General features: G+C 32.2%; 1 protein-coding gene across 6 annotated transcripts in view; it reads left to right on the top strand.

The window, feature by feature from the left end:
* MGAT4C (MGAT4 family member C) overlaps positions 1 to 23289 on the top strand; it is a 1099619-nt gene that overhangs the window by 1049428 nt on the left and 26902 nt on the right. For all 6 annotated transcript variants that reach the window (XM_074270914.1, XM_074270915.1, XM_074270917.1 and 3 more), the window contains one exon: positions 21924 to 22024. The gene's annotated coding sequence lies outside the window, so the exon portion shown is untranslated. The remainder of the gene's footprint in view (positions 1 to 21923; positions 22025 to 23289) is intronic.

The following is a 23289-nucleotide window of genomic DNA, read 5'->3' as shown; positions in this document are numbered from 1 at the left end:
AGCTGCCCCCTTGCCTGAGATCCAGGCCAACTACATAACTTTTGTTAAATCACAACCCCCCTCGACATCATTTGAGAATTTGTAAACTTTAAAGTACTTTGTGAATGTAGTATGATTATTATTCAATGCAATAGGTATATTTCCAAATCCTACATAAATTTACTTCCAAAAAATGATTAGATTTTGCTGTTGTTGTTTTAAACTGTTTGCTATGATTTACATGAGTATGTTAATGAGAGAAAATAATTTTATCAAAAAACTTGGAGCTTTGATGTAAAAAAAAAAAAAAAACAAACTTTTTTTTTTTTTTTTTTATTCTTTCACTTTAATTGATTATCTTCATAGGGTCATGAATCCGTGAAGTGTAGGTTACCCATGGGAAATAATGCAAAATAGATTAGGAGATTAAACATGAGAAAATTGGTTTTCACTGGTGATATTATTAATCTCTTTTTAAAATGAGTTTTTCATTAAAGCTTCTCATTGAGTACTCAGGCCGTAGCTTCCCAATCAATAAAAGGATTCATTCCATGGGAAAGAGAAAAAAAGAGGAGGGGTGGAGGATAGTTTAGAAAATTATACACCAGGAACTGGTAATGGATCTAAGTTATTTTTAAGCTCCTTTATTCTTTTATAGAAAACCAGCTGACACTATTTTAAGGAATCTACAACTACAGAAAGAAAATCAAAAGGTTTGAATCTATCCCCATTTAGGAAGGAGCCAAATCAACAAAATTTATCATATATTAAATCTAAGTAAATCATCATAGGTATATAAGCCCAGGAACCATTTTTTTTACTGTTATACTAAGGTCACTTTGGAAGTAAGGAAAATGGGACTCTATAGAAATTTTAAAATATAAGATTCATCACTACAAACTTAATATGGAAAAAGAGGTAAAATTAGAAGAGAATAAAAAAATGAAAATTCGACTGAGTCAGGAGAAGCATAGTGTCTTTAGTGGATAAAAGAGGAAAGGGAGAAAGCATTTATTAAGTTCCTACTGTGTGCTAGAAATTATGCTAAGCATTTTACAAAAATTGCATATTTGATCCTCACAACAAACTTGTGGTACACATTCTCTTTCATAACAGTTGTATTATTGAAGAAATTGAAAATTAAGTGATTTCCTTAGGCTTGCAAATTCATAAATATCTGAGGCCATATTTGAATTCAGGTCTTAATTCCAGTTCCAATATACCATTCATTGGACCACTTAACTGCCTCTAATTCTTCTTCCATGAAAAAATATGTTATGGAAGTCAAATATACCATCCTCTGGTTATTTTGTACTAGTATTATTGTATCAAGGTCTACAGGAAGGACTTGTGGATAACAGTCTTTTAATATTTGAAGGGATGTCATTTGAAAGAAGATTAGAATTTAGAAAGAATTGGAATTAGAATTTTTCTATTTAGTCCTAAAAAAGGGGACTATGTCCTAGAGAAAGACAGATTTTACATTTGTAGAGGAAAAAAAAAAGTTGAGAATGAGCTCTCTGAAGGAGTGACATCACTGGATGGCTTCAGAATTAGAAACTAGAAAACTATTTGTTGGCTTTCTATTGGGAAAATCTATAACAAATAATAATAATTGATATTTATGTAGCAAAATTTGCAAAATACTTTATACATTATTTCATTTGATCCTCATAATATCCTTGTAAGTTAAGTCCTATTATTACCTGTGTTTTACACCTAAGGAAATTTTGGCTAAGAAAAATGAAGTTGTTGAAGATACCAAAGCTAATAAGCACATTTGTCCTTTCTAACTGCAAGACCACACATCATTTAGCCTTTCCATATACCCTAAAAGCTATACCCTCCTCTAAGTATTATTTCCTCCTAATGAAAATGTGAAGTCTAAGAGAAAAGACTTCATCACTTTTCTGTTTGTCTCTACATGTCTGTGGAACATAGAGAGTATTAATAAATACTTTTTTCATTGCATTCCATGGTAGGTCACTTCATTAAAATGCCATTATTTTAAGTGTAGAAAAGCCTATTTTGCATGTCGAAATCAGATTACCATATTGCAAGATGGTAAATGTTCTTTTGAAATTACTTACAAATGCTCTCTTACATCTAATCATCTATGAAATATGATATTTAGGAATACCCTGCAGGCTGTATCCCATCACTATGAAACAAATCTATTAGTTTGTTTTCATGTAGATTCATTGTAAAAAAATGAAAAAATAAAACAAAACAAAAAAAAAAAACAAAAAAAACTCTGAATATATCTTTAAATCTTATCGCATTTACTTGGGTTTGGAAGTTGAAGGAAGCTTGAGATTTCTGAACACTGAATTGGTGGTAGGAGACATGAAGTAGGAATCAGAAGTACTACTATCATAAATACAGGATTATTTTGGGTAGGTAATTGAGCCAAAATGATGGAAGTTTATAAGTTCTGGGTTCAGTAAACCAGGTTCACAATTGATAGAATGAAGGAGTCAGAAAGACCTACCATCACATTCAGCCTCATACAGTCAATAAATGGAAGTTACTTAACCTCTCTGTGCCCTACTTTCTCTATCTATAAGGTGGAAGTGATAATACCAATGCCTGATAAGATCCCTGGGACTGGGGTCAGGATGACCGTAGTCCCAATATGGCTTTAGACACTTAACTGTTGTGTGACCCTGGGAAAGTCACTTAGTCCCCTTTTTTGTAAAATGAGCCAAGAAAACTCCAAATGGTGTCACAATAATCAGACACACATGAAAATGACCAAAAAACAACATAATAAATGTGTGTTGACAGATTGCCCCACAGGATTGCTGTGAGATCAAATAAGTTAGCATATGTAAAGCAGTTTGTAAACCTTAAAATGATATACAAATGTTAACTCTTGCTACTGTCACCTACAATTAAATCTTTAGCCAAACTTTAAAAGAATAAGGAAAACGTTTCTTCAAAGCTCACCGAGAAGGTCAATGTGAAGGCATCAATAGAGTATTTATGTGAAGAGTTAAGAAATGAGAATTCTTTTTCTGCCTTGGATATTTACAAATTTTTTGTTCCTAGGCAATTCACTTTTTTCAAAAAACATTTGTTAAATATCTATTGTGACCAGGAATTAGGGTACATGCTAGGGATACCAATCAAACACAAACAGTCCCTTCACAAAAAGAGCCTAAATTTTACTAGGTAAGAGAGAAAAAAAAAGAAAAGAAAATATATTAACTGCTCAGAGCTCCAGTTCTTCATCTTTACTGTGGGGATAATAATATCTGTTTTATTGGTCTGTTATAAGGAAACTATTTTGAGCTAGAAGCCTTAGCTATTCTTACTTGGAAAGTAGGAGAAGGGGCAATTTTGTTTGACAAATTAGTATGCTAGAAAGCATACTAATAATTCTGATGTTATTTCTCCATCTGAAAATGAAGAATGTTATTAAAATGTCCTCTTTATTAATAGAGGTATTGCTTTAAATGTTCAAAGGAAACTTTATATAAATTAAAAACCCAAATAAATTTAAAATATAATTTGTTACTACTTAAATACCAATAAAAATATATTTGCATATGCCAAATTAACAGATTTATTGATATAGTGTAAGTACTTATATTTTTCATTCATTCATCCATGTTTGTGTGTGTGTATAAATATACAGATATCAATACATAGTAATTTCGTTAATACTGTTGAAGACCAAAGAGACTATAAAGAAAAATTATGATATAATGTAAAAAATGCTAAAAATGGAACCAGGCAAAACTGGAATGTAGTAATGGTTCAACCTTTAACTCTCTTCACTTTGGGACAAATGTTTTAATTTCCTCATATACAGAAGGAGGGAGTTAGGATGACTTACATAGTGATTTTGATAGTCATATTGTCTCTCTGACATGTGCATATTGTCTCTCTGATATGCAAAAGAACTGAAAGTTTCTTATACAGCAAAAATTGATACTATAATGAATATCCATATTAATTATGTAAATTAGTTAGACTTTTAGCTCCTTGAAAATAGGGATCACTTTATTTTGGCCTTTCTTCTACTAACTCTCAGTACATTTCCTTGCACATAAGATGCTTATTCCTTGCTTGCTGCATTTTCACTTATACGCTAAATCAGTATTCAGCTGGATTATTCCCTCAGGTAATATACATATTAGACTGTTAACTCCTTGAAAGCAGAGATTGACTTTTGCCTCTTATTGTACTTAATGTGCTTAATATGCTAGATGATATATTGACTGAAAAATTTTTATTTCATAATATTCCAAGAAGCCCTTTCACCTGGGGCTCAGTGGTTATAGTGTGACTGTTCAAATGTCCTCCAAATAGTTTTTACTAATTCTTTAATTGAAAGAAATGAATTCAAATGGGTCAGCACATCTCTCTTATCTCTCATGACTTCTTAAGTTGTGCCTTGTCAAGATTAAATCTTTTATGCCATTTGTGTATGTGCTCAAAACAGCATTGGTAACATGTCATACAGACAACTTTTGCCCAGTGTATCCTGGAAAAGAAAATATTTAGAACGAAAATGAATGACTCTGGCCAATTCACTTAATCTCATTTACCTCTAAAAAACAAGGTGGGAAAGGGATTATGAGTATTTTATAGCTTACACCTAAAAAAATTCTTTAAAATTACATAGGACTGAAGATAACCTTGAAGGTGGCATTATTTTTGGATTGAGATGGGCTGGGAGAAACCAATAAGGGAGGAATCACCCTTACATGTAATTGAACTGTTTATACACCCACATCTAGGGACTAATTCCAGAGATCAACAACTTATAATCATACAAAATACACTTGACCATGGACACAAAATTAGTATGTTTCAAAAGCACTACTTGAACCCAACTTTTGATAATTCCAAGGCAATCCTTCCCTACAATAAACCACATTGGTTCACAATAAAATAATATAAAATTCCTTGCTTCTAGTCTTTAGAAAGGAAATGGAGAGTGGGAAGCATTGTCTCTTTCCTAACTTCACCTCAAATTCAATGATATTTTTTTCCCTCCTCAGTGTAAGCAAACCTACATGGATGTGCCATTTTCACATTTTCTATCTATTTGTAAGCCTGAAGTGAAGCATGAAGTAAATCTTTTTGGGGATACTATGTGAATCTCGTGGACTAGTCTATCCAGTGTAATTTTCCAGCTCACTACCAGCTAGATGTCCAAATGGATAAGTTTAAGTGGATTGGAATTTTTTTCTCACACAGGAGCAGTATGACACTTGGGTCCACCAATATTGGAGCCCCTTGTACAAAACTTAACATTGATGTTTTTTTTAAAAGGCCTTTCATTTCAATGCTTTTGGCAGCTTTTGCTATGTCGGCATGTTTCCTTCTATTCATCAGAAAGTATTGAATACTGCCCTTAGGGCATCATGTTCAGCCTTCCAAAAAGCAAAGCACAAAAACAAATTGGACAAGCATTAAGAATTGCAAGCCAAGCAATTCAGATGCACAAGAGTTGTACAGCAAACATGTCAGACAACTGAGCAGTTGGCTGTAAGGATCCTTTTAGATGAGTATCGATGTTCATAGGCCAAATGAATTTAATGTGACCACTTTGGGGTTTAGGAAGCTAACTTAATTTGGACTCTCTAATTATTACTACCATGTGATGAGTATCTTTCCTGACAGTCCACATAGAATATTTACATAAACTACAGGATTACAGCAATTTATAATGCCTGGAATAAAGTAAACACTTAATAAAGATGTCTTAGAGTTCAGAAAGGTGATAGTCTAAAGCAAAAAGGACTTATTATCTCTTATAAACATCCCATTTTGTAGATGAGAAAAGCAATTTATAGACAGATGAAATAAATTGCACAAAGGGCTGATGCATATTACTAGCTGAGCCAGGATTTCAAACTAAGTTTATTAATTAGCAATTGGTGGAGCTGGAATTGCAATAAAATCATGTCAGCTGAAATACCAATTTTGTTATCACATGTGCCTTCAGAAAAAATGGGGCTCACGCTCTCTGGGTTAGATTATCCTTATCTATAAAATAAGGATGGAACAGATATCTCTAAGGAATAATACAATTTAAAATCACAATTCTTTTGGACTCTTGGACCTTCCAAGTGTCTACAGCATTAATATATTTAAATATTTGTACAAATTTCAATAATTCATATGAAATGGTTTTTGTCTTTTCATGTAGTTCCTATTGCTTATCCAGTCTTCTTTATTATCTTTTCTATATTATTCTATATAATATATTCTATATTATAAAGAGTTGGAATAACAGGGTTGGAAATTTCTTCGAGGGCTGAGTTAATGCTGAAAGAAAGAGAGATGCATTTAGGACAGCATTCTTTCTTGTCTTGGTATGTACCTCTGCCCACCTTCATATTTTTTCAGATAGAGAAGCCAGTAGAGTCTCTCAACTGTTACCTGAGAGTTGGTAATTTAGTCTCAGTTTGAATATTTACAATGATAGAGAACTCTTCTTCTCCATATAATTTTGGAGTGGTAATTAGAAACTTCTCCTGCTTCCCTAACACAATTCAATTCAATATACATTTATTAGTATCTAAAATAACTTGGGCAAAATAGATTCAAAGATAAATATGACACAATCCTGCCTTCTAGGAGCTTAATTTCCACCAAGGGATACACTATTCATTTAAGTAAGTATGTAATATGTACAAAGTAATTTCAAGAATGAGAGAATTAACAACTGCAGCAATCAAGAAACACTCTTGGAAGAAGGCAGATCACAAGAAATGGAGGGGAAGGAAGAGACAATTCCACACATTTGTACAAACGTACGTAGGTTAGAAATGGAATATTATGTATTGGGAGCAATTGGGAGCAATTTGACAGCAAAAAACAAAATGTCAAAAGAAAATTAAAATGAAGTTAAATTGGAATTAGAGGGAGGGGGAATAGGAAGGCTACATACTGTGAAATGTTTTAAATACCAAAATAGGAATTAGCAATTTACCCTGGATGTGATAATGCACTTCAGATCAGATTTATCTTTTAAGAACATTAATTTGGCAGCTATGGCAAAGATGAAATAAAATGGAGAAGAGGCCAAGTGCAGGAAGATTTATTTATTATAAGGCTATTACAATAATCCAAATTATATGTCCAAATTAGGACAAAGGCTATTTTAATAGAGAAAAGATTAATAGTAGAAATTGTTGTTGTAGAATTGACAAAACTAGAAAACTGATAGGATTAAAAATAAATCAAACAAGAGTAATGTCTCTTTCACATGAAAGCTCTTCACCTTTTTGAAGACAGCTTTCATGTGTCCCCTAAGCCTTCTCCACTTTTGATTATAGAAAGATAGAATCACATGTCAAAAATTGATTGCTCCATCAACCATTCCCAGGTCCTTCAACCATTTATCTTATGACATGATTTCAGCTTCCTTGCAATTCAAGTTCCTCCTCCAGATGCACTCTGACTTGACAATTTCTCATTTAGAAACACTCAATGCTGTACACAGTATTCTAATTGCAGTCTGACAAAGACAGATGATTTTTTTTTCTAGACACTATAATTCTAAAAATTCAGCCTAAAATCACATTAGTGTTATTGGCTATATCACATTGTGGGTATATTAAGTAGGTAAATCCACTAAAAATCCTTAGGTCTTATTTTGCATGAACATATAACTGTCCCTCCACACTTTAATTTGAAAACTAGTGATTTGTTTTGTTTTGTTTTGTTTGATTTCTTTCTTGCCTTTGCTTTTTTTTGTTTTGCTTTTTGTTGTTATTATTAAGGTTTTGTTATTGACTCCCTCCCCACATGTTCCAAACTGCAAGACTTTTTTTTGATACTTGTTAAATTTTCAATTGTTATCTTCAATTCACTCCCCTGGGAAGTCCAGATCTTTTTTCAGTGCTTATTCTGTCATCGAATACTTTTTTTGATAAGCATGAAAGGAAAATTAATTAACCAGCATTTATTAAACCCACAATGATGCCAAAATTTTTTCTATCAAGACAAAAGTGAAATAAGATCCTATCTTTAAAGAACTTGCATTTTAATGGGGACAAAAACATATATATGTAAAGATGATATATATATATATATATATATATATATATATATATATATATATATATATATATATATATATATATATATATATGTGTGTGTGTGTGTGTGTATGTGTGTGTGTGTGTGTGTGTATACATGCCAAATACAAAAGTCACTAGCAACTTGGGGAGGAGATGTAAATACAGCAACAACTATTGAGTCATAAAGGAAATCAGGATTTCAAGAGGTACAAGTGAAAAGAAAATTCATTCCAGGTTTGAGGAAAAGGAATCAACCAGTACAATGGTAGATATAATATAGATATAATGAAGAAGACCATTTTCATATTGTAGCTTATACTAAATCAAACCACATTTGAAGCTCTATGTTTAGTTATAGAAGCCAAGTTTTAGAAATGTCATTGTCAGGTTGTTTTGTTTTGTTTTGTTTTCCTAAAAGAGATTGATCAAGAGGGCACATGAAATTATATCATACATATTTGTTCTCAGAGAATAACAATAATATCAATGGATGGGAATTTTTAAAAAAGCAGATCTTGATTCAATATAAGGAAAACATTAATAACAAATTGAACTATATTCCAAAATGGAATGATCTTCTTCATAGTTTAGGCAGAGATTTTTTTTTATCTGGATTCTTGTCCATGAACTTGTTTTTTTTTAATTAACTAAATCCAAATATAATTAATTTCCTTTGTAATCCTATGTATTTTATTTCTGAGAAGGGATCTATACCTTCAGTAGAATATTATAAAGGTCTATGTCATAACTAAAATAAAAAGTCCTGATTTAAAGTGTTCTTTTCCCCAGATCTAAATAAATAGGATCAGAGGACCACGAAGTTTAAATGTTATAAAGAAGATTAATATTTAAGATAGAACTTTAGTCTAGATAACATTTAAAATTCATTCCAAATTTAAGATTCAATAATCTGTAGAGCCAAGATAGAAGAAGAATGGAAACATCATAAACTGAGCTCTCTCACCATTCCCCTCTAAACAACTTTAAGATAGCACCTCAAATTGAATTCTGGAGTGATAGAACCAAAGAAAAGGCCAAGGTAGGACATTTTTCCAACCCAACACAATTTAGAAGGTCAGAAGAAGAGCTCTGTGCACTGAGGTAAAGAATATCTTGCAGCCTACATGGCAGTAACATCAATTATAGGACTTGCCAAGTCCTATAACAAAGGCTTGGGAGCTCTCAAATCAGAGACAGTAAGGGGCTCATTGAACTTGTCAGAATAAATCTACAAGACATTCCTGTACTAGAACTGAGTGCAGAACTCACTATTTGCAATTCCATTTATCATACTCACCTCTGGGTCACAGTTCAAAGGTAAAGAGGAGTGTTTTTAGTAAGAATGGAACAGAGAGTAAGAAAGCAGTTATACCTCTTTCTGCATCACTACTTTGGAATAACCTAAAAATCCTACTACCCAGAAATAACTAAAAACAGCAGGATGAAAAAGCCTAAAACTTTGAGACAGTGATTCCCTATTACATCCCTCCCACATTGTAATACAGCCTAACTTTAATATAAAGTTCAAAGTCCAGAAATAGGCTGAAAAAAGTGGATAAACAACAATAAAGAATCCTGACTATAAAACATTATTATGATGATGGAGAATACCAAATTTATCAGATGACAAAGATGTCAAAACAAGTATGCAAACCTAAAAGGGGGAAGAGGGAATAAATTGGACACAAGCCAAACAAGAATTCCTGGAAGAAGTAAATTGATTCTAAAAATAAGAATAGTAGAAAAAAAATTGGATGAAAAAATGAAAGCAATTCAAGAAAATCATGAAAAGAATTAAAAGCTTGTTAAAGATGCACAAAATCTTACTGAGTAATAATCCTGTAAAAATGAGAATTGGTCAAGTGGAAGCTAATGACTTTGAGACATCAAGAAAATTTGAAGCAAAATCAAAAGAATGGGTACACAAATCACAATTAAAATCATACAAGATTTAGCAGCCATCATGTTAAAGAAGTGGAGGTTTGGAATATGATATTCTGGAAGGCAAATGGCCTACCCAGAATAAAAATGAGTATAATTAATTCTCTGGGGGGAAAGATATTTAATGAAATAGGGGATTTGCAAACATTACTTTTTTAGCTTTTCCTTTTTTTTTTCACTAAATACAAAAGAAAAAAAATAGAATAGAAAAAAGACAAAAACAGAAAAAAGATAGCAAAACAATAATTATCATGTATGCAGGAGAACATCAGGGAGGATTTAATATATCTTCATATATATTATATGAAAATATATATTTTATTTTCTCCTTTTTTCCCTCTTTTCAATAAGAGATAGAAGAAGCAGAGTGTTTTGGATAGAAAACTAGTATCAGAGTCATAACTAGTATCAGAGTGAGTCAAGAATATCACTTAACTTCTCAGTACTTCTCTGCAGGTACATAGTACAGTGAATATAGCATGGTGCTTCTGGATTTAGGAAGACCTGACTTCAAATATAACCTAGGATACTTAGATCCTGTGGTCAAGTCACTTCATGCTATTTGTCTTGGTTTCCTTATCTGCAAACTACTTTATATCTTTGCTAAGAAATCCCCAAATGCAGCCACCAAAAAATCATATATGATTCAACAACAACAGCAACTTTAGGCTACCTTTTAGGGCAATAATTTACAGAAGTGCCAGAATGGGCACCCATCTGCCAAGAAAGTTTGCTTATCTGGGAATATCACTATAATGGTGATATCATAGAACTTTCTCATATACATATTGTTTATCTGGATAAATGGCAAATTCATTGAGAGTAGGGTTTATCCCATTTTTGAATTTGTGTATGCTTAGTAGTAGTTAAATAAACTTAATAAATGATTAAATGATATATATTTTAATTTGATTTCTGGAATGAATGTATATACATAAGAGCATAGTCTTTAGTTCCTTTTTATTAACACCTAATCAAAGGGCTATAATTGTGGAACTGAAATGAAATTTAGGTATTAGTTAGCCCTTATATCCTCATTCTATTAAGTGAAGAAATTAAGAAAAAAATCTAACAAAGAATAAAGAACAAACTTATAATTCAAACCCAGGTTATCTGTTTACAAATTCAATACTCTTTCTGTTCTATTAGAAGTTTATGAATGAGAAAAGGAAGTTTACACTAGCAATAGTTTAGGAAATTATATTTATTACCCATCTTTCTCTAACTGGTTTCCCTAGTTGTGATGGTTATTCAATTCTCATTTAGGGTTTTCTTGAAGTTTTACTACTTCCTTTTCTAGCTCATTTTACAGGTGGGGAAACTAAATAAAGCATTAAGTGATTTGTTAATTAATTCACATAGCTAACAAGTTTCTGAGGTTATATTTGAACTCACAAAAAAAAAGTCTTCTTTCTTATTCCATACCTAGCACTTTATCACTTTATCCACAGTATCATTTAGTTACTTTACTTCTCTAGGCCTCTGCAAATCTATGGAGCAAGAAAAAAAAAATCCCTTCATCCCCAGGAGTCTATGTGAAATATCTTAGAAGGAATATGCTTTGACAGTAAAATGTCACACAATAGTTGAATGCTAGTGATGCTACTGATGCTACTGCTGAGCCCACTCACCTTGCTCTGAAATGGACAATATCTAATTAGAAACAAATCAGATAGACCCACTGGTGATAGTCAGTATCAGAAAAATCACTGATCTTCAAGGATCTTTCAGTCTGCATTCAACTATGAATTCCACAGCCCATGCCTCAAGTCATGAGTAGTCAGTCTCCAATTCTACACAATGATTAAACCTGATATGTGAATTAAACACAGAGTATTTATCCCACACATCCCTCTGCCTATAAGGAGAACTGAATGGACCATTTCTTTGGATTTTTGACTATCTAGGGACATTTATTATCTGGGTATCACATCTGAGAATGGCTCCAGAAGCAGCACCAAGAAGTACAAGTTTTATTTTCCTTTTTTTTTTTTTTTTTTTTCCATTGTTCTTATGTATCACTGTTGGCTTGTTTTTATGCTGAGAAGTGAATTAAGGACTGGCTTCAGTACCAATATGATCTTGGTTCAAGTGCTACCTTATATATATACAATTTAGCTCTAAATCACTATTGATCAGAGAAATGCAAATAAGACAACTCTGAGATACCCCTACATACCTCTCAGAATGGCTAAGATGACAGGAAAAGATAATGATGAATATTGGAGGGGGTGTGAGAAAACTGGAACACTAATATATTGTTATTGGAATTGTGAACTGATCGAATCATTCTGAAGAGCAATTAGGAACTGAGCCCAAAGGGCAATCAAACTGTACATACCCTTTGATTCAGCAGTGTTATTACTGGGCTTATATCCCAAGGAGATCTTAAAAGAAAAAAAGGGACCCACATGTGCAAAAATGTTTGTGGCAGCCCTTTTTGTAGTGGCAAGAAACTGGAAACTGAGTGGATGTCCATCATTTGGAGAATGGCTGAATAAGTCATGGTATATAAATGTTATGGAATATTATTGTTCCATAAGAAACAGCCAGCACGATGATTTCAGAGAGGCCTGGAGAGACTTACATGAATTAATGCTGAATGAAGTTAAATAGAACCAAGAGAACATTGTACACAGCAACAATAAGATTATATGATGATCGATTCTAATGGACAGGACTCTTTTCAACTATCAGGTGATTCAGGCCAGTTCCAATGGACTTGTGATGGAGAGAGCCATTTGCACCCAGAGAGAAGACTGTGGGGACTGAGTGTGGTTCACAACATAGTATTTTCATTTTTTTGTTGTAGTATCATAGTTTCCTTTTATTGTCCTGCCTCAATTTCCCTAAATGGTCCTGCCTCAGTTGCTTGAATTATTCTGCCTCAATCCCCCAGGTTGCAACCCCCTTTCCTGTTCATTATGACTGAGATAATTAGGGCTGTGGAGATCTGGCCACTCTGGCATTCCAAAAGAATAATAAACTGTAAGTGCATTGTCAGATAAGGGAAGATCTTCTAGTTCAGACATCCTGGCTCCTAAGTCCTCCTAAGTAATCAGAATTTGTGGTCCTCACCTCCCACCCTGTCAGAACCTGACTGATGGTCCATTTCTGGAAATTCCACCCCCCTCAGTGTTAGGACTCCACCCCTTGCCTTTGTCTATCCTGATTGCTTGGAGCCATATATAATCCATTGGAATCTCACATTTGATGCTGATACTTTAAAACATCAGCCCTGGGACCAAAATGGATCCTTTGGTCTCAGAAAATATTTCCCTCTCAGAAATCTAAATAAAATATTAAAAACTCTCTGATCTCTAGCCTTAGTTTCTCTAGCATTACACATTTTACTTTTTTCTCATTTTTTCCTCTTTGATCTGATTTTCTTGTGCAGAATAATAATTGTGGAAATATGTATAGAATTACACAGTTCAATATATATATTGGATAACTTGTCAAGGGAAGAAGATGGGGAGAAGGGAGGGAGAAAAAAATTTGGAACACAAGTTATTGCAAGGGTGAATGTTAAAAACATTCCTCTTATTTTCCAAGATAACTCTTTAAGAATAAAAGTTACAGAACAATTGTTAATCTATATTAATTATAGGGAATTTCCTAATTGGAAATTATCTACAATGTTAAAAATATAGATTTGTTTTAAGGAACAAAAAAAGTTCTGAGAGTAAAAGCACTGCATGCAGTTAAGAAACTTTATTCATTATCAAAGAAAGTCAATTCCGTTATGACAAGGTCACATACACATAGAATATTGAGGGAAGTCATAGTTTGCAGGGGTGAGGGCTCTCCAACTAATTTCATTCTGGGTAAATCCACACCACTACCCCCTCAAGATAGGAGTTAGCCCTACCCTGCAGAGAAAGGCAGAACAGTGGGATAGAAAGTCATCCAATGTCTGAGAAGCATAGAGAGCTCAATAATTTCTAAGTATTTCAGCCCAGTAGGCTGGAGATATATAAGTGCCAAGGAGAATATAGGAATACCCAGCTTCGAACATTTCCTTTTGAATCATCTCAGGATAATGACTGCCAACACCACTTAGTACTGCATAGTATTATCTAACCTGCTGAGTTTAATATCCACATGTTATAATTTAAAATTGCATATGTAATCAGCTCAATATAACACAAAGAGTACAGACTTTAGGAAGGAAAAAAAAAATCTTCAAACATTCATTCTGCCACTCACTATTTGTATGACCACAGGCAAATTCCTTCATCTCCTTGGAGATCAGTTTCCTTATCTGTAAAATGTGGAGTTTGCACTAAGATAATGATTCTATAAGATCTTTTCCAGCTCTAAATCATATCATTCAATTTCATTTCAATTAACCATTAAAAAAAATTACCATAGCATTCTTGTGTAAACAATGCACTTTAAAAATATCTTTAAGCTGTTATCATAAGCAAAAGAAACTTTATTTTTGGAAATGGACTTCTTGAAAAGAAACAATCTAGATAACTGTGTAACAAAAATAAATCCTTCAGTGACATTTTAACATCTAGAATTTAAATGACACTTTCATAAGTTTATTTGATTTAATATTTCATATTACTTTATAACTTTAAAATGTTAGCATATAATATAATTAATAGAATTGCTAATAATTACAGGCAGCCATTAAGAACTAAAATCATACTTAGGAGAAAAGTATGTGTGTGTGTGTGTGTGTGTGTGTGTGTGTGTGTGTGCATTCATTAGCAATGTGACTCTAGGCAACTCACTTAACACTGTTTGCTTCTGTTTCCTCATCTGTAAAATGAGCTGGAGAAGGAAATCATTTCAGTATCTTTGCAAAAGGAACTGCAAATGGGGTCACAAAGAGTCAGACATGACTGAATAGTGTGTAGAAATAGATAGATAGATAGATAGATAGATAGATAGATAGATAGATAGATAGATAGACACTGTTTGCAAAAACATACATTTATACATATGCACATGTATCTGTGTATATCTATTCATATATACACACATATAGATAATTTTTTTTAAATGATCAATGAATAGAGGAGGAAAGAGAGAGAGGAGGAAAAGGAGAAGAAGAAGGAATAGGGAAAGGAGAGAATAAGTGCAAGTCAGAGCTTTAATAATAGCTTAAAACTTTAATAAGATTTTGGGAATACCCAGGATCTAAAACAGATAAAATTGTGCATTCTCATCAATTTTACAAATTTTTCCTCTTATCGATATTATTATTATTATTGTTAGAAGAAGAAGATAAAAGAGCTAAGGGCTAGATCTGTGATTTCATTGATATAGGGAACTAATTAAATAAAGACATTTCCTCTTCCGATATTAATTCCTCCTCTGATCTATAATTTGTAGTTGTAGCTATCACAATTGCAGTAATACTAGGACAAATACTATGGGTACTTCATTAATTAATGCAAATCATAACTATTCACTCAGTAGAAGAGAAGAAAAAAGAAAGGAAATAAAATCACACCCTTTGACCTCCTAAGGAGCCTAGCAAGATTGGTACTTAAGTGATAGCCAAAATGTCCATTCCTGGGTCCAAACTATAAGCTTTTATAATTTTCCGAGGCCTCCCAAAGTTGTGGCCTTGGAAAACTCAAGTTCACACCATAGGCATTATAAAAGAACATCAGAACAATAATCATTATCACCATCATTGATTATCTAATTTTCACAGCACTGTGGAAATGTAAAAATGGTAAGGAAGGGGATTAAGGAAATCATTCAGACAATCTTGGTCCTAATTTTTACTGAGTAATTTAGATACTTCAAGTGAAATTCTTGGCCTTTAATTTTAATTGTTAGATGTTAGTATGTTTATCTCATACTATTAAATTTGCCTTCATTAAAATATAAAACAAAATAATCTGCAGAAAATATCTAGATTAAATGACTCTTCTTATAATCCAGAACACTTCACCACTTCTGGAAGCAGTTTGGTTGAGTGATTACCCTGAAGATATATTCAGAATATACAACTCATATACTTCATTCATAATACCTGTAGGAGTCATGCTTTGGGGAGAGAAGAATAAAACTAAGAAAAATAAAACACAAGGAAAAAAAAGGAAAATATAAAAGGAAAAAAATAAAAATAAAAATAAAAAACAATTTGTGTGTGGGTGTGTGTATAATTAAGTATAATTATAGCAAGGTAGAAGATGCCCTCCTGGATATACAGTAATCTTCTATCTATCCAAAATTCACCCACTAATCTCATGCAACTAATATTTGTGTATGATGAAAATTGAAAATCATGTTGCCTCCTATGATTCTGCAGCATCCTGAAATGCCTTCAAATAATTAGTCAATTATAGATATTTTTGCTATAAAATGTTTCATTATCATTCCATTCTTTGAAATAGAATAATTTCTCTAATGATTCAATTATAACACCACTAGTCACTTATGGATAAATATGGTAATATATGAATATCATTTTATATGCCATCATTCCTCATAACATTATTCCAATTATTTCCATAATCCATCCCAACTCCATCAACAACTAGCTTCCTCATCAGTGTTCTGGAGTCATGATTGTAGTTATGTTATTCAACATTTTTAAGACTTTCAAAGTTGTTTTCCTATGTAATATTTTAATTATTATCTAAACTTTTTTTTTTTTGGTGTTCTTCAATTCTCTCTGAACCAATTGATATGGTCCAAGTTAACTGTCTCTGAATCTATTTTTTTATTATTTCTTATGAAACAATAATGTTCTGTATATTCATGTGCCATAACTTATTTTGTTATTACCAAGCCTTTTACTGGATATTTGATTATTACCAAAGTTGATGGGCACTCATTTTCTTTATTCTTCATTGCTACAACAAAAAGTGCTGTTAAATATATTTTTAGTTTAACATTATTCTAAAATGGTATAGCTTGAGAACTGGTATTAATAGATTTACTTCCTCCTCCCTCCCCACAATTTCTGTTAATAATTTTGACTATTTCTGTACATGATTTTTTGTTATTATTTCCTTTATATAGTTCAAAAAAATGAGAGTCATTTTGATATGGCACTGAATTCTTTAGACAATATTACAATTTTATTTATTATATTGACATGAATCAAAACTGGACAACATTATCTTTCCAATCATTTGTCTTTCTTTTTTCCCCATAATGAGTGTTTAATAGTTGTATTTCTATACTTTCTAAATGTCTTAGTAAATTTACTCCAAAGTTGTTTGTATATCCCATTATTTAGAATGGAATTTTTCTTTCCAATTTATTCAGATTTTTAAAATACGTAATAGACTAATGATTATGTGTTTATTTTATATTTTGATAATTTATTGAAATTGTTTCACATTTCATTTGAATTTTTAGATTTCTCTGAGTAACAATCATTTATTCTGCAAAACAAGAGCAATCTATAATTCTCTTCCTTTTTTTCAGTATTTATTTTCTCAATTTTTTGTTTGTCTTTACTAAAACTGTTATTTCTATAGATATAGATATTTCTATAGATTTCTATAGATATATAGTTGTTGAAAACAACTATGACACAGATTTCATTCCTTATTTCATTAGAAAAACATCTAGCATTTTTTTCTATTATAGATAGTACTAACCTCCTAGATTTAGACAGATACTAGTTTAACATGGAATGTTTATTCTTCTACTTTTCATATTTAAGAAAAGTGGGTTTCATGATTTATAAGAAATTTTTTTCTGATAGAATTATGAAATCTTGACTTTATTATTCACATGGTTTCTTATCTACTTCAATCCAAGCTTCATAAAAATCCAACCTGGTTATAACATATAATTTTGTTCAATAAGCTGCTATTATCTCTTTGTATATTGACTGTGGAATAACTAAACCAATAATGGTACATTAAGTATAATTATAGCAAGGAAGAAGATGCACTCCTGTATATACAGTAACCTTCTATCTATACAAAATTCACCCACTAATCTTATGCAACTAATATTTGTGTATGATAAAAATTGAAAATCATGTTGCCTCCTGTGATTCTGTAGCATCATTAGATTTCACACCTTTAGAGAGCATATATAAAGAGGAGTTCACAAGCCCATTAAAGGACAAGCTCACTCTTGGACTTTGGGAGATTCACAAGTCGGAAACCCAGAAGACCACTCTCTCTTGGAGGCAGAGTCATATTGATTCCAACTTCCACTTTTGTGCTGGCTGGGAACATCGGGAGATTCAGATCCAGGATTCAGTCGAGGAGATTCACAAGTTGGGCAGAACAAAGGAAGACAGAGAAGTGGTGACAGGCTGTCCAGAGAGAACACTGAAAAAAAGATCCGGAAGGCCTCCAGAAAACTAGTCAAGTCCCAAGTGAAGGAGAAAAGATTTTGAAAGAGACAGTCAAGGATCTGGACTTTAAGTCCTGGCTGTATTTGAGGTGATTATTACTCTGAACTGAAAGGAAGGCTGCCTCCAGAAGCTCTCCAAGAAAACTGCTCACAGAGAGCATTATATTTTAGAGAAGAACATTACAGTATATGAATTTTTATAGATTATACTGATAATTGGTAACTATGAAAAATATATCAAAGTATTGGAATGCTTCCATGAATTGTTGCAAAATCATGTCAGAATGATCGGGAAAACTATACAAAGTAACTTTCATATCATAAATGAAGATAGTAATTATAATGACAATAAGCCTGACCTCTCCCTAATTTTAGTATTCAACATTGGTTGAAAAGAAGCATGAAAAAATACCTTTCTTTTTTCTGCAAAAGTGGGGGATTCTCCAACCATTCTGGAAAGGAATTTGGAACTATGCTCAAAAAGTTTTCAAATTATGCATACCATTTGACCCAGCAGTGTTACTACTGGGCTTATATCCCAAAGAGGTCTAAAAGAAGGGAAAGGGACCCACATGTGCAAACATGTTTGTGGCACCCCTTTTTGTAGTGGCTAGAAACTGGAAACTAAATGGATGCTCATTGATAGAGAATGGCTGAATAAATTGTGGTATATGAATGTTATGGAATATTATTGCTCTGTAAGAAATGACCAGCAGGAGGATTTCAGAAAGGCCTGGAGAGACTTACATGAATTTATACTAAGTGAAATGAGCAGAATCAGGACATCATTATACATGGCAACAACAAGACTATAAGATGATCAATTCTAATAGAAGTGGCTCTCTTCAACAATGAGATGATTCAGACCAATTCCAATTGTTCAGTGATGAAACTAGTCATCTATACTCAGATGATTTTACAAGGGTCAATGTTGAAAAATTACCCATGCATATGTTTTGTAAATAAAAATCTATAATAATAATAATAATAATAATAAAGAAAAAAGTGGGGGATTCTGAATGTGAAACAATGCAGTATAGGTTTTAGTTGATTTGGGAAATTTGTTAAACAATCTTTTTATCTTTTTCTTTAAAATAAAATTTTATAGGGAGGGAAAAAAGGGATAGATTGAGAGATAAACATGACATTAAAACAAAATATGTTTAAAGTATTTTTTTTAAGTTTTAAATGAGGGGGGCAACTAGGTGCAATGGATAGAGCATTCTAGAGTCAGAAGGACCTGAGTTCAAATCCACCCTCATTCACTTGAGACTTAATACCTATGTGACCCCAGAGAAGTTATTCTGATTGCCTTGAAAATTTTAATTAATTAATTTTTAGAAATAAAAAACATCCAGAAACAACAAGTTTGAGCTAGACTGTAAAAGACTTTAGATGAAAAACTCTATTTAATCCTAATTATAACAGAAACCTTTCTGTGGAAGAAAGTAACATGATTAGATATTTGAGGACTATAAATTTAACTATATGGAGGATGGTTTGGAACAAAAACAACATGAAATTTGAATTAACAAACTCCAAAAATAATATGCAAAAAGAAGAAAAATATATGGACTGAGGCTTAGTGGGGTTGGCAGAAAGAATCCAGTGTTTATTTTCCTCAAATTGAGTCCTAAATCTGTTTTTTGTTTTTTTCTTTTGTTTTTGTTATTTTTTTTTTGGAGGCAATTGGGGTTAAGTGACTTGCACAGGATCACACAGCCAAGAAGTGTTTGAACTCCTCCTGACTTCAGGGCTGGTGCTATACCATCCTAAATCTGTTTTACTAAGAAGGCAGAGAGACTAAGCAGTCCCAGGAACAGGCTGATTGGAGAAGTGTCAGGTGAAAAGGATTTTAAAAGATAGAAGAAAATTAGTTCTCAGGTAGTCAGTGTGAACACAGTGTTTACAAAGGAACTACAAAAGATCAGAAAGCATGTATGCCCTTTGTGATAAGAAGCTGAGACTTTCCTTCACCTGAACAGATTGTCCATAGCTACTTTATTTCAATGGAAGTACTTAGAACAAGGAAAGTAGATTTAAGTTTCTTGCATGTTTGCAGCTTAGATGAATTTGACTAGCGGGGAGTCATAAATTGTCTAGAGTTGGAAAAACAGGCTCTTGAAAACCAGTCATGTAATATTTTTTTTTAGTCCAAAATCATGGGCCAGGAAGTTAATCAGTATGAAAAAAAAAAACTCAGTAGAAGGAGGTCAGTCATTTAACATAGTAAAAAATAAGAAAGAACTAGGTTTAAGTCAATGGACTTATGTATATAGGGTCAATACTAACTCTTTAAGCCTTTTCAACATCTTTGTATTTCCTTAAATCAAAAGGCATTTATTAAGTGCCCATTATGTGCCAGGGACTAAGCATTGGTATCTATTTCCCTTACTGGTCCCACATGTATATTTTCATTATGTGCTTAGTTAATTCATTTAAATGCACACAAAATCATGTGAAAAACTTTTAAAGTGCAAGGAATAGGGAGTGGGAGAGTTTGCTTTTCTAAAGTATTTGAGGACAAAGACAGAGAAAATGTAGCAAAAGTGAATCTGCAAGGAGCACAAAAGAGCAAAGATTTTGGGCTTCTTTAAAGATAATAATAAGATTCCCTAGATCCATTGCAAAATACTTAGCCAAAAAAGAGGCATTTGGAAAGTGTTAAATTAATCCCTTTACCAAAAACAAAGCAAAGGTATAGCTGGTTTTGATTTGAAGATAAACATTGATCTAAATACAGCATCTTACTTGGTTTATGCAGAATTTCAAGATTTAGTAGTCCTCTGTCTTCAAAAGAATTTCCTCTCAAGCATGCCATAAAAATAATATACTCTCTAACATGCATGACAAGTTGTTTACCATCCTTTATTTGTATTTGACCCAGTGAAAAAACTCGTTATTTTTAGACATAAGGAAATTCTCTTCACCCTTTATAAGTAATCTAAATTTTCTTCTTTTTAACTTCCTCTTATTGTGTCTAGCTTTGCTTTCTGGAATCAAATAGACTAAACTTAATTTTGCTTTCCCAAGACAGGACTTCAGAAAATTGAAAACAATTATTATATTTCTCTCAGTCCCCTTTTCTCTAAGATAAACCTTACCAATTCCTTCAATAGATACTCAAGTAATCGTAATCCCCATCATTCACATGCCAAGAGGATGGAATCTTGTTTGCCACATTCTAGAAATTTATCAGTTTTTTTTTTATTTGGTCTAAGTGTTAATTAAAAGAAGAGATTTTTATGGGTGCATTATCTTGCCAAAGTCATTTTCACCTTTATTTATACTCAAAAGATGAAAAAATAAGTTGATAATTATTCTGAGTGCCTGGTTTATGCTTGGCAGTATCAAACATGTGACCCACAACACTCTTCAATGCCAGTAAACCAGATTAAAATGTAATTTGACAATATTTAACAAAATAAATAAGTGTATAATAAGGCATAGATAATGTTAACATGTGACTTTTCTAGTCCATAGGTATGCTTATGGATGCTTTAATTTCCCCATTTCTATTTGAGTCTAGCTGTCCTAGATAATTCAATTATGTGTTTCCAGTAGTGATTAATCAAATGTTATATATTTTATTATTCAGCTAAATTGAAGGTACTTTTTTATATGTATGTAAAAACCTAATTATGTTTCTGCAATTCTATCCAGGTAAAGAAGATACAAGTTTACTTTCTACCAGATGATTGATTTATCCAGTTTCTACATCCTAATTATCAGGATCCAGATGAAAACCTCATAAAATAAAAGAGGTTGGTTTACCTGTACTGGTAGTACACAATTACACATGAACTGTGGTCTGAGAGTGCATTTAGAAATTAATTATTTGGAACTTGGAACTTTTTGCCATCAAAAAAAATGTTTTAGATGATGATTATATTCCCAGTCTAATATTCATAGAATCCCTCATGCATTACTGTACTGTGGAGGGGGACTCTGGTTTATTAAAAGTTATACATATAAAGAGTTGTCTTGATGAGAGATTATAGGATCATCACAAGAAGGTTGACCATTATTAGAAAATGGGTTATTTGGTCATAGAGACAAATGAAAGAATTAAATCACAAAATCAAATTCAGTCTTTGAGAGCCCTTTTTATGCTTCTTTGGTAAAAGGGACACTATACAGAAAAGGATCCAAATGTATACAAACATGCAATTTTTAGATTATCAATACAAAACTTAATATTCTTTATCTTATTTTTTATTCTGAATTTAATAAACACACACAAAAAAAGAACATGTTCCTATTTAAAGAACAGAGTTTAAAAAAACAAGAACTTTTATTATGTGGAGTTTGAATTTTTTGATAGATAATAAATTTATCACATTACCTTTTAAAGCTGTTTTGCTTCTAATTCCTTTTGAAGTTCTTTCTCTTCTTTGAATTTTAAGAAAAAAATTCTACAATGACTCCCTTATATATTTTTTTTCCCTCTTGGCAATCCTATTCCTAGAAAAATAAGTGCATACATTCACCCTGGCCAAAAACCATTTTCAGGCAGTGAGAATAATTATAATTGGTAACTGAACTCATCAAAGGTCTTATATCTTTCAAGAACTGCTAGTTTTCTTTTTCTGTTTCTTTGTTTTTTGTGAGGCATTTGGAGTTAAATGTCTTGCTTATTACATAGCTAGTAAATATTAAATGTTTGAGGTCAGATTTGAATTCAGGGTCCTCTAATTGCAGGGTCAGTGCTCTATCTATTGGCCCATCTAGATGCCCTAAACTGCTAGTATTTTTAATAGGAAATCTCTACCTAATTACTAACATGTTTATATTCTGCTAAATGAATTGAATTATTTCTATATTAGCAATTTTATTTTTTTTATAAATGAAACCAGGAGATTAAAAGTCTATAATTAAATGAAAGGTTTCACAGAGAGTTTTTTCCAAGAGATGTATAAAAGCATTGTTATATTTGGTTTCATCATGAATATAAGGAGAGTAAAACATATCACTTCCCAGACTATCTGTTGATCTCACCTTGCAATACTCAGAATAAATATATAAATAG

Source organism: Sminthopsis crassicaudata, chromosome 5 (assembly GCF_048593235.1).
Source record: "Sminthopsis crassicaudata isolate SCR6 chromosome 5, ASM4859323v1, whole genome shotgun sequence".
Classification (NCBI taxonomy): domain Eukaryota; kingdom Metazoa; phylum Chordata; class Mammalia; order Dasyuromorphia; family Dasyuridae; genus Sminthopsis; species Sminthopsis crassicaudata.
Note: the sequence above shows the minus strand (reverse complement) of the source record. Positions and strands in the feature narration are given on the sequence as shown.